This window comes from Pteropus alecto, unplaced genomic scaffold (genome assembly GCF_000325575.1).
Source record: "Pteropus alecto unplaced genomic scaffold, ASM32557v1 scaffold398, whole genome shotgun sequence".
NCBI classification, from domain to species: domain Eukaryota; kingdom Metazoa; phylum Chordata; class Mammalia; order Chiroptera; family Pteropodidae; genus Pteropus; species Pteropus alecto.
Genome location: NW_006442497.1, coordinates 5,577,578 through 5,590,804, shown reverse-complemented (window position 1 = coordinate 5,590,804; position 13,227 = coordinate 5,577,578). Strand labels below are relative to the sequence as shown.

Below are 13,227 nucleotides of genomic sequence, written 5' to 3'. Positions count from 1 at the left end.
TATTTTGTACTTCTCAATCCCTTCCCTCCTTTTTACTCTCCCCCCATCCGCAACCCCCTGCAACCCTTCCCCCCTCATCTGGTAACCCTCGAAATGTTTTTGCTCCTTAGATTCTTTTTTTTTTTTTTTTAGGTGAGGCAACTTTTGGTTGACCTCGCAGATTGCAAGGACCTTGTCAGCTTACAATCCCTTATTTTTTTTTATGTTTTACACCTACAGCACCTGGTCTTCCTAGGCGGTCTCCCATCCAAGTACTAACCAGGCCCAACCCTGCTTAGCTTCCGAAATCAGACGGGATCGGGCATGTTCAGGGTAGCATGGCCGTAGACTTTTTTAGATTCTACATGTAAATGGAATCATATAAGCCTCATCATTTTTAATTTACTGAACCTTCTTCCTTTCAAACGACAGCCTCTCAAGACAAAGTTTCAATAATTCACTTATTCAACAAATATTTAATGAGCACCTACTATGTGGTAGGCACTTCTCTGAACCTTGAGAATAGAACACTGAACAAAAGAGCCAGAAATCCATACCCTTGTAGAGGGGAGGATACATTTTAACTCTCTACTGATATAGATATGTGTAGGGTTTTGCAACAACATCTCGAATTTTTTGTAAAAGAATTTAATACATTAAGTCTCAAGTCAAGAGATATTTGGAGGAGAAGAAATTGGGAAAACTCAAGTAGGACATTGGCTAGAGGAATCCTTTCATCAACCCATTTCCCAAGTTTCTGACTTCCCGCATCCTTGGTTCTTTCCAAGGTCAGTCTCTAAGATCTATATGCCCATCTTCTTGTTCCTCACCACCATTCTCTAGCCAAGCACTGGCAGGTCATACCATTTAGGAATGTGTTCAGCTGCAAGTATCAGAGAGCTCAACAACAAAGGTTTAAACAATGCAACATTTTTTTAAAGTGGTCTCACTGTCTGGCAGCTCAACTGTGTCATCCTGGATCTCTTTATTTTTCTATTCTTCCATTTGTAATATACTGGCTTTTCTTTCACATGCTCGTAGCATCATGGTCCCATGATGGCTACCCCAGCTCTAGACATCACTTCTGCATTCAATATGGGAAAAGGAGGAATAGATGACATCAGAGAGCTCTCATATATAAAAAAGTAAAATTTCCCAGAAGCCCTAAGTAGACTTTCTCTTCTTTTCATTGGCCCAAGCCAGATCACATGGCCACATCTAGTCTGAGGGAGAGTGGCTGTATTTGAATTTTCAGCTTCCATAAATGGAGACAAAAAGAGAAAGAAGGGGGCTGGGAATGGCTTATGTAGACAAACAATTGTCTTTCAGAAAAGCTTTCACAGAGAAAACACAAGAGATCAGGTTGAAGGTTGTTCAAGCTATTTTAGGCTGGGAAATTTTTTTTAAAAAACTGACATAAAAAGGTATATTTCAGGCTAAGACCAAACATTGTGAGTTTAGACCAGAACTAGGCCCATCTTAGGAAAAACCCCTTGGCTGGAAAGCCCCTCTGCTATAGGAAAAGCCCCCAAGTTCAGATTCAGGGCTCCTAGCTCTGCGGTACTGCCAGAATTCCATATCAGGAACCCAGATGGTAGGTTATATTGTAGAGTAGGCTGAAGTTGAAGAGATTATGTTAATAATATGGCTTCACTAGTCATTAGGGATTAAAAGTTAGAGGATGGTGCAACTCTCACCTCATGTTGATCACATAAGCCCATCAATTTAGGACATGATTTTGTCAGGAATAAGGGCGGGACTAATGAGTCAAATCCACTTTCCCAACAAGAATATCCTTTTCCCTAAACAGCTGAATTGTATCCTTTACCCAAATTGTGTAAACACTTGCTGCTACCATTATTATGGATCCAAGTGTCTCATTTATGCTGACTCATGGGACTTTGGGCTCCCACACATGGGAAGTTGGAAAGTCACAATTCAGTCAAAACAGAAGTCTGGCATGATACAGTAAAAAGGAAAAGAAAAACCTCAAACAAAGTCTTGTGTGTGTATCTGCACATGTGTTTGTGAGAAAACACACCCACACATAATGTTAAGAGGTCACACTGGCCTCATTACATCCTAAGCCCAGGCCTGTCTTTGTATCTCTCACCACATTCAAATGTTTTGATTCAATGAGTGATTTTGGATATCCACAGTGCCTTTCTCTCATCTGAACAAGTTAAACCAAGTTGCTTTGTGAAGGAAATATGATTCGTCATCATATTGCTGTGATTGGAGACATTCTTAGTAAAATGAACCCCAGCCTCTGCAACCTGCGGATTTATCCATCTAGTCTTCTAGTTATCTATCCATTCATCCACCTATCCACCATCTGCCCATCTTTCCAACCCATCTATCTATTTATCCACCCATCCATACCTTCATCTACCCATCTACCCATCCATCCATTCATTCATCCATCCAACACTCATTCATTTCCTTGGGGCTTTCAAGATCCTCTCTTCTTCTTGCCTAGCAGAGATGCACTATCACCCTGTTAGGCCTTCGCTTTTCACAGGGAATACTTTACTCCCTTCTCTTTTTTGTGTGTGAAATCCCACTGATCCTTAAAATCCAGGTTTAATTCTCTTTTAGAAGATCTTTCTTGGAGCTCCACTGTAAGCCCACAAATTTATCTTCCATCTTAATTGTTATGGTACTTATGTTTTGTATCCCTCTTATATTATGTAATAAATTACTGCCTTCAACATCTCTTTGCTATTGTATTGAATTGCTCTTATCTCTTTTGATTGAAATATTTTGCATTATTTTTTATCTCTCCAAGTAAATTGTAAACTCTGTGAAGAGAGAAACGATGGTTTTTACTTCTTTGCAACCTCCCTCCACAGCTGGCCTTTTGTATAACATTATGCAAATTGTAAGCACTTAACAAACATATTTTGATTGGGTGTGCAGTTTCCTAGTCTGTGAAGTGGGGATAATATTGGTGTTATAGGAATACTGTGAGGATTAATCGAGACGGCATATATTACAGAGCTTCTTAAACTGTACTTGCAGGGCTTGCTCTGATCCAAAGTCCTGAGATATTATTGTCGATGATTACATTGCTTTATTTTAATAAAAATAAAATTAATAGCCATATGTTAAGTTGTTTACAATCTGAATTAATAAGAATACACTCAATAAACATTTCATTAGCACTTACAAAAAGATTAGGTCCAGTGCAACATGGACAGGAACATAGTCCCTGCCTTTAAGGAGCTCTTATTTTAGCAAAGGAGCAGAAACATAAGTGCCTGTGATTGTGAATAAGGCTGCAGAAAGCACCATAATACAGACACAAAGTGCTCAGAGACACTTAAAGAAAATCTTCATTTTGTCTGGGGGATTAGGAAAAACTTTAAAGAAGCGTTGTCATTTGGCTGACCCTGAGAGGTGATAGAAGTCCAGTAAATGGAGGAAAAGGAAAAGAATTTTCTAGGGAGGAAACAGCATAGAAGTGCAAGGTGTGTTTGAGGAAGAGGAAGCAGGATTGTCTGATCACAACCTAAAGATTTTGTGAACCCTATTAATGAATGTGGACCTGATTCCAAAGGCAATACAAAACCACAGAGGAGGGAAATTATTAGATTTGTATTTCAGCTAAATGACTATCAGTGACAATGCTTTCTACCATAAATAACAGAAACCCAATTAAAACTGGCTTAAACAATAAGGACATTTATTATCTCACCTAAATGGAAATTCAAGAGTAGGCAGGCTGCAGGCATAGTATAATTAGCCCCCCACCCAAAGGCTCATGATTTTTCCACATCTCCACACTGCAAACATGAATTGTTTTATTCTTGGGGTAGCTGCAAAATGGCAGTTTCAGTAACACATTCAGGCACAATTAAATCCTAAAGGATCCTTCCAGCTGATACCCATCTCCATGTCTCATTGGGTCAATGGCTCTGTCAGAGGATAGAGGCATGTGCCATGGCTGGCTTAGATTAATCATCTGAGATGGAATGACATTGGAGAGTCAATCATGATGTCCACCACAAAGACCCTGGCTACAGGCATGCAGATGGGCTCGAGGGGGACACTGAAGACAGGGAGACCAATTGAGAAGAAAGTGCAAGATAACTGGCATAAAGTAATCACACTTGGACCAGAGATGTGGCTGTGGGCATGAAGGAAGAGAAATTGAAGCCACAACTTGCATGTGAAAAAGAACCTGGCAGTTCATCATATACGGAGTGAGAAACCAAGAGTTGAGAATACTCCAAGTGCTTAATCTTAAGTGAGTGTGGTTAGTGTCTTGTTGCCCGAGATGAATGTCTGGATGGTGACTTGGCATGCCCTGCAAGACCTGCCTGACAAAAACTAAAAGCCTGAGAAAGAGAGGATTCACTCAACTTTTCTCTTTCCCCAAGAATCAATACAGTGTAGCAGCCGAAGGACTGACTCTGATGTCATGCTACCTGCTTCCCATCACTAATAAGCTGAGAATCTTGAGTAAACTTCTATTTTCCTCTTTTGTGAAATGAGTATAATAATGCCTAGCTCACAACGTTATTGTGTAAAGGGCCATATATAGAGCCCAGTATATAAGAGACAGCATGGTATAATAGAGAAGGGTCACTGTATGACATCATTCCAGTTACTGCACCTCTCTGAACCTCAATTTACTCATCTGTAAGATGGGGAAATACCTGCTTACCGAGTGCTAAAATAATTGGATTAGAAAAGTACATCACGTGCTAATGTGGAGCATTGGTGTTCTTTGAGTGCCCAAGTAAGAGGAAGAGCCTTGCTGTAACTAGTGAAGTAGAAAACCCTGATCCTCCTCTCCCAGCCTCCTGTGATGCTCAGGTGTGGCCAGGAACCCAGATTTAGTCAGCCAGATGCTTTGAATGAGGATGGAGAGGGCAACTGAAGCTAGGAAAGAGGAATGGCATGAGGGGTTAAGGGTGATAAGAAAGTGCAAATGGCAATGGTTCCAGCCTCGGTGTCCAGGGTCCAGGCCAGAGAGGTCAGCAATGCAAGCTCTGGCCTCTGGAATTTAATGGTGCCGGCAGAAGGTTTTCGTTCTCTTTCATTTTGTTTTGCTTTTTACTGAACTAGTTCTGTGGCATGCTTTTTGCTGTTCTCTGACTGCAAAGCCCTTTTTTTTTCCCCCTGCCTATTTGCTCCGTCTGGTTATCTAATCTTTCTAAGAATTCTGTGGACTACCTAATAGCCTCAAATTTTTTTTCTGCTTTAATCTGCTTCAGTAATTTTCTGTGATTATAGCTAGGAGTCCTGACTACACAAGTACATAGCATGATGCCTGGCATGAAGTGAGAATGTCGTATTGGTTCCTTTCCTCTTTTGGCTCCCTTATTCTCAGCTTCTTTCTGTCCACCCAAGTTTTGTTCTAACTACATAGTATTATGATCAATGGGAAGAAAACCTCTCCTCTGCAAAGAAAACGTGGAGTCACTCCATTCCATAATCATTTGCTTAGCAAACCTAGAGTGGACGGGTGAGCAGCAGAGCAATTTTTAAAATTGCCCTCAATTTTTAAAACAAAAGGTGTTTTAAGGGCAAACATAAACTTGTTCACCAAACCCCAAAACATGGCAATCGGGAACATCCGTGAATGCTTAGAAGCAGAACTCAGGGAACGAAGAAACAGAAGTACACATTTACATGGTAATGGTCTTTTGGATTTCATAAACTGATGGGCCTAATTAAGTACCCAGAAGATGTAGAGTATAACAAAATATAGGGTTCATGAAAGTTTTGCTTAATTCATGGGTAATGAAACTATATCAGATGGTGAAGAGGACCCTGAGGAGGTTTAAGAAGTACATTCGTAATATTCTTGGATGAAAATTGTTACTGGCAGCAGCAAAACACCTTAACTATGACTCAGACATAAAATATTGGGCTGACTGTGTTACTGAGGGACCACAGAACTCCTTTAATCCACAGCACCCCCAATTTAATGTAGGGATTCCCCTCACCACAGCCTAAACAGACAGTTATTAGTCATTGGCCATTCAGTCTCTGCCTAAAGTCCTTCAGTGATGAAGCAAATGGTTAGCCCAGTAGAATAATGTGTTGGTGTTGGTTATTTTTGTCACTAGGATTAATTCTCCCTTCTTATGGAAGCACCTCCATGTGTGTGTGCGCGCACATGTGTGCACGTGTGTGTGAAATGATCTCTTATCCATTATATGAGACCTTAGGGAAAGTGTCACTGAAGATGTCCTGCCTTCCCTTGACCAAACCAGGCTCATCTCACTATCACTTCATGAACTTTAGATCTTGAATGTAGTGGTACCAAGACTTTTAAAAGGAAAGGGGTGTAAATTACTCCAACAGTATCATCCTATTGAGTTGTTCCTTCTATCTAGAATCCTGAGCATCTCTTGTTTCTTTCATTTTTCCAAGTCTGCTTCCCCAGGCTCATCTCTATAAGATGCTCCAAAACCTCCAATAATTTTTTCCTGCTAATGTTAACTGATTCTATTGTTTGCAACCAAAGAACCCTAACTTGTCTAACTCATTATGGCAATAGTTAAAAATCTCTAGTTGTTAGAAAGTTCTTTCTTATGGCAAAGGAAGCAAACTCTTCCTTACACCAAACTCTTCCTCTATGTAATTTCTACTCCTTTTTGTTTTCTGGAGCCACTGCTTTCTAGAGCAACTGTTTCCTGTTTTCTGGGAGCAACTTTGAGCCAGTGTTCTCCATGTGATGGACGTTCAAACATTGGAGGACGATATGCTTTTTCTTAGTAATCCATTTTCTGAAATAAATAGCTGTGATTTTTCAATAGTTACTTGTAGAACATAATTTCCAAATCTGTCAACATCATGAGTCCTCTGAACCCTTAAAATGTGACCCCCATTAAGGAACTATGAAAGGTATAATGGGATCATTATTTCTCTTAGCTTCCTCCCTAATTAAACAAATAGTCACTTGTTTTTTTTTTTTTAGCAGCAACACTACATTGTTAGATATATTAGATGTATTTTCAACTAAAACTAATTTTTTAAACTCATTGCTGCTTCATCGTATAAGCAACACATACTCTTTGAAAATTAGAAAATACAAATAAACAACAAATAAAATTTTTAAAACTCTCCCAACCTACCATCCAGTGATAATCACTATAAATATATTCTTATAAACTCTTCCAAACTATTTTCTATGCTTATTGTATTGTTTCTACTGATTGTGTAATATCCCAATGTATGTTATTTATTTAACTAGTACCCTCTGATTGGATTCTGTACAGTTTTGTTTTGTTTTTGCTATTATAAACGCTTTGATAAATGTTCTTATACATCCATCTTTGTATATTTCTCTGATGATTTCTTATTTTTCCAGTTTCACTGAGATACAACTGACATAGAACATTGTATACATTTAAGGTGTGCAACATGTTGATTGGATACATTTACATATGGCATGATGATCACCACCATAGTGTTAGATAACACCTCCATCACATCATATAATTCCTTTTCTTTTTTTTTTGTGAGGAGAACATTTAAGCTTCACCTTTGGCAACTTTCAATTATGTAATATAGTATCATTAGCTATAATCATGGTGCTGTACATTAGATTGCCAGAACTTGTTAATCTTATATCTGGAAGTTTGTACCTTTTGACTAATATGTCCCTATTTTCCCCACCCTCAGCCCCTGGTAACCACCCCACCACTTTCTGTTTCTCTGAGTTTGGCTTTTTTAGATTCCATGTAGAAGTAAGATCATATAGTACTTGTCTTTCTCTGATTTATTTCACTTAGCATAGCTGATGATTTCTTAATAATTTCTAGAGGTTGAATTGCTAGGTCAAAAGATATCTATTTTCTTGTGAGGCTTTTAATTATCACCAAATTACCTTCCAGAAACTAATTTACTCTACTAATGGCCAATTAGAAAAGGCTTTAAGACTCATGGGATTTTCACATGAGAGCCTGCCTAGCCAGGTGTCTTCCATCCTATAGTAATATTGACTTTTTGCTAAATGAAATACTGTATTTATACTTCCTTAATTTTATTTAATTGGCTATAATGTCTCTTTTCCACCTATTGAGATTATTATATTACATTAGAGACTCAGTCTTAATCTTGAGAGTCAAGTATGAGATTGAGAGTCTTGGGATTTAGTCGAATATGGGATTACTCATTCATTCTGGTTTTGTATCACCAGCAAATCTGACTAATGTCCCTGCTATATTTTCATCCAATTACAAATAACACTTTAATAGAATAGAGTCAAGAACTGGGCCCCGTGGCAACTAACTAGATATGCATTCAGCCTGAGAGGTAATCACCTACACACCTACCTAACAGCTCTGGTGGTGGTTTACATCTCATTAGTCCTTCTTAAGGACCTACCCACAATCCAGCAACTAATGAGGTGATGGTTGGCACTGAAGTTTGGGGCTCCAACACTACAGTCAATGTCTGTTCTGGTTGGTCAATACTCAGGGTGAGTCAGTGATTAAGTATTATTAATATCATCTTTGCATCACCATGTACCCACATCCAACATGAAACAGATGTTAGTAGGTTGTCATATTTGTCTTAGGTATCTTTTTTTTGAGACAATAAAATGTCTCAAATACAGCTAAAGCCCCACTCCCATCCCCCTTTCACCCCCAAAAGAAGGAGTACATAATTCCTTTGCATTTTGTACTTTTAGTGCACTTATGTGTTCATGAACAATGCACATTACTGATTTTTTATATTTGAAAATTTTGCGTAAGTAGCATTACATATAAGTATCTTCCTAAGGCTCCTCACTACTGTACCCATATTGATATATAAAGCTATAATTCATTCATTTTAACTGCTTTATAATCTCCCTTCCTTTAAAAAAAATCTCCTGCCGCAGGACAATGAGACTATTTCCACAAAGACCATTACAATAATACCCTCAAGCACAATCCCTTGTGCACACTTCAACAGTTCCTCTGAGACAGCCACACAGTGGAACTGCTGGGTCATAGGGTATGAGCACCTTCAACTTTGTGTTACCCAGCTGCTCTGCAAGACAGTCCACCAGTTAGTTCCAAAGTGTCTTTCTGCCAGCACAATGAGTTCTTTTTTCCCACATCTTCACCAACATTTGGTGTTGTCAGACTTACTAACAATTGCCAAGCTCTGGGGTATGAAATAGTTCCTCAATATTTTAATTTGTATTTCCCTGGATATTAGTGACAGTAGCCATCTTTTCATAAATTTATTGTTTATTTCTAGTTTCTTCTTCTATAAGTTGTGTGTTCATACCTGTGGTGGCCAGCTTCCAAGATGGCCCCCAGTAATCTCTGCTTCCAGGTGTTCATACCCTTTGTGGTCCCCTCCCATACTGGCACAGGGAGAGACTAATGGAATATGGCAGAAGAGATGGTATGTCACTTCTGAGGTTAAGCTATAAAAGAAACTACAGCTTCTATCTTCGTTGTTCTTTCTTTTGGATCACTCAAACTAAGAGAAACCAACTCCCATTCTGTGAGCAGCACTATGGGGAGGCCCACATGGCAAGGAAATGAGATGTCCTGCCAACAGCCAATAAGAAATGGAAGCCTCCAGAAAACAGCTACATGAATGAATTTGAAAGCGAATACAGATGATTGCAGCCTCAAAAACATTATCAGTGCTATAACTACCCACTAAGATACTCTTTAATTCTTGACTCTCTGAAGATAAAGAATATTTGTTGTTTTAAACTGCCAAGTTTGGGTAATTTTTATGTAGCAACAAATAACTAAAACATTTTTGAAATATTTTTCTATTGGAATATTTTTCTCTTTCCTATTGATTTGCAGAAACTGTTTTAAATATTCTAGACACTGATCTTGTGTTAATAATATCGGTACAAATGTCTTCTCCCAACCTTTGGCTTGTCTTTATGGTACTTTTTGATAAAAAACAACAACAAAAAAAGTTAACATTTAATGCAACCAAATTCACCATTTTAGTTTATGCTCTCTGTATTTGATTTAAAACATTATTCACTGTCTACAGCCATGCTACCTTGAACAAGCCTGATATCGTCTGATCTCCGAAGCTAAACAGGGTTGGTTAGTACTTGGATGGGAGACCACGTAGGAATACCAGGTGCTGTAGGCATAAAAAATAAGGGATTGTAAGCTGACAAGATCCTTGCAATCTATGAGGTCAACCAAGGGTTGCCTCACCTAAAAAAAAACAAAAACAAAAACCTTTCTTTGAGCCCTAAACCATTCTTAGCTTTAACCCTCTTGACATTACTTTTCCATATTTGCATTCTTGTATTGCATCCCTGGGATTTATGCCATTTAATTCATCTTTGGTACAAGTCTGTTAAAAATTATGACTTTTTTCTTATTTCATGAATAACATATGCTTATTTTAAACATATTTGGAAAATGTAGGAAGCTCAAAGAAGCAAATTCACAATCATCTTTAATCCCACCACCAGACAATTACTATGAATGTTTTGTTATATGATTTTCTGTTTTCTCAATACACTCACTTTTATGTATTTGAGATTATGCTGTAAATACTGTTTCATAAATTCCCTTTTTCATTCCAGCACTGTAAGTAAACATTCCTCCCATCAAAAAGTATTGCACAATACGATTTTCAATAGAGACAGAGTATTCCAGCATATGATGTACTATAATTTATTCAACTAACTCTTGCTATTTGACATGTAAGTTGATGCTATTATGAATAACACTGCCAACTTCTGATTCAAAATAGCACGTGGTGAGCAATTCCTACTGTAACCTTTCCAGATTCTCAAAAATTAATTTATCCAACAAACATTTCTTGTGTGTCCACCATGTGTCATGCACTGTTCTAGCTGCTGAGAATAAAGAAATTAAAAAACAAATAAGCAAAAATACCTACCTTTGTTGTAGCTTACATTTCAGTGGGGTGAATAGTAATAATACTACAAGTCCCTAATATACACACAACATACAATATATGAATATTATACCAATAATAAAATTATAATGATGGCAGCTACCACTCATTAAATGTTAGCCATCTGTCAGGCATTATGCTAAGCCCTTTCTGTGCGATTAATCCTCAGATGCTATTATCATCTCCATTTTTCAGAAAAGGCCACTGACATTTTAATTTCCTCTTGTCTCACCATTAAGTCAGGCAGACCTAGTATTGCATTGGTTAAATCTGACCCTTCCCCAAAGCCTACGACAGGAGCAAGAGGAAGATGCCATCTCTTAGAGCAGTGGAATCCCAAGTGAGAGCCTGTTTTCAATCAAAGCCGCAGGCTAGGATCTGTGCTCATCAAGCCTTAATTCAGCTATAGATTGGGAAAGAAATGGGACCCTGTCCCCTTGAGACTACAGGCAATTTGCCTTCTACCTATTGACCAGCATCAAATCATATTTGTTCCAGAGCAAATTAAGAGAACAAAACCAGCAAACAGTCTATGAAAAAATACAGAAAGGGAAAAAAGCAGATGCATGATTAGAAGGCCTAGAGAAAGACTGAACCACTGATAACTATCCATTGCTAGATCAATAAGATGTTGAGAAACTTTTTTGCATCCACTATAGGGTACAAGAAGACATGGCCTTTCTGAAATAAAAAATTATAAGGAGAAAACAGATTCAGGTAAAAAAGCAACAGACTGAGATAAATAATGGCAGCATTAAAAGAATGATAAAAGGAGGAATGAAAAGAGATGAAAAACAAAAGATGATTAAAATCACAACTCCCTTCACAAACAATAAAATTGATGTTACCAAAAAAATGAATCAGACACGCCATATATTGATGAAGATCTGAAGCAACAAGCAACTGGAATTCTTGCACATTCCTCATGGGAAACAATTTGACAATATCCAGTACAACTGAAAGTGCACATACCCACTCTCAGACAGATACTCTAAGACAATGGTTCCAAACTTTGTTGAACATTAGAATTACCTGCTTTCTCAAGTCCAGCTGCCCAAGTCAGACCCTATACCAATTAAATCGGAGTGTCTTGGTGAGCCACCCATCAGTGGTTTTTAGAGATCCCTGCATGATTCCAATGTGCGGCCAAGTTTGGGGATGATTACTCTAGAGAAATCCTTTTATGTGTGAGCTGGGTGACATCTACTAGAATGTTCACAGCAGCATTGTTTATAATTGTAAGAATATAGAAATTTCCCCCGTCCAAGGGCAGAATTGATGCAATGTGGTGCGTTTACGCAATGAAATGTTACAGCACAGAGAAAATTATTTGCAGACACACCCATCAATATGAATAAATTTCACAAACATAATGTTGGGGAAGGAAAGGAAGCAATTCACAGGAGAGCATATACAACTTGATTGCATTTACAGATGGTGAAAAATTGCATAACTAGACAACGCATTGTATAAGGATACATAATTTATTATAAGACTATAAAGAAATGCAAAGAAATAAGAACCACAAACTACAGAATAGTGGTTACCAGGAAGGAGGAGGGAGCTTCTAAGATATTGGTGTTGTTTGAATTCTTAAACCAATGGTGTATATCTTATACATATGTTATAAGCATTATTTCATATTGTCAACGTAAGAATGTCCAAGCCTGTAGAAAATTTTTATAAGAGTTTATTTGAGCCAAACTGATGACATATGCCAGGGAGCAAAGTTTCAAATGCTCCAGAGAATAACAGTTTTGCAACTTCTTTTATGCATTTGAAATTAAGGAAGATTGGAGAAAGCAAGGTGTGTATTGAATTATAGGATAGTTAAGATTATGTACTCTCTTGAGGGTTAATACCCGCTTCAAGGAGTATTACTTCTGGTGTTTCAAAGCTGTGTTAACCTAGATGCACCATAATAATGGGCAAGGCTGGCTTAAAACCTTTCACTAAAGGAGTTATATGCCTGGGGTGTGCTACCCACCATGACCTGCCCAGTTAGGAATTTATGATCAGATCACCCTGTGAGGTGCCTTTCCACAAAATCTCTTTATTTTATTCACAGTTATGCTTTAATTATTTGTTTAAAAAGAATTTTAAAATTTTTTTAAATGAAGATTTAGGTATAGGGATCAATTTTTTAAATTCTTCCAAAATTCAGAAAAAAAAAAAAAAGGAACAAAGAAGCAAAAATAAGAGAAAAGTATAGCTGTGGAGGACACTGAATATTCATGACTATACCTTTTTCTGATTACAATGCAAAAAAAAGTAGAAACAATTTTTTAAATCCCACTGTTTAAATATTAATTTATGCAATCTTAGATGAGGATAAAAAGTTCTGGAACCAAAAACCATAAAGAAAAAGATTTCTAAGTCTTA

The 13,227-nt window shown here is 37.7% G+C and overlaps 1 non-coding gene across 1 annotated transcript; it reads right to left on the bottom strand.

The window, feature by feature from the left end:
• Nucleotides 1-210: 210 nt before the first annotated feature.
• On the bottom strand, nt 211-329 carry LOC112471428. The gene has a single exon (XR_003043304.1). It is a non-coding gene; the product is annotated as a 5S ribosomal RNA (ribosomal RNA).
• Nucleotides 330-13,227: the final 12,898 nt, after the last annotated feature.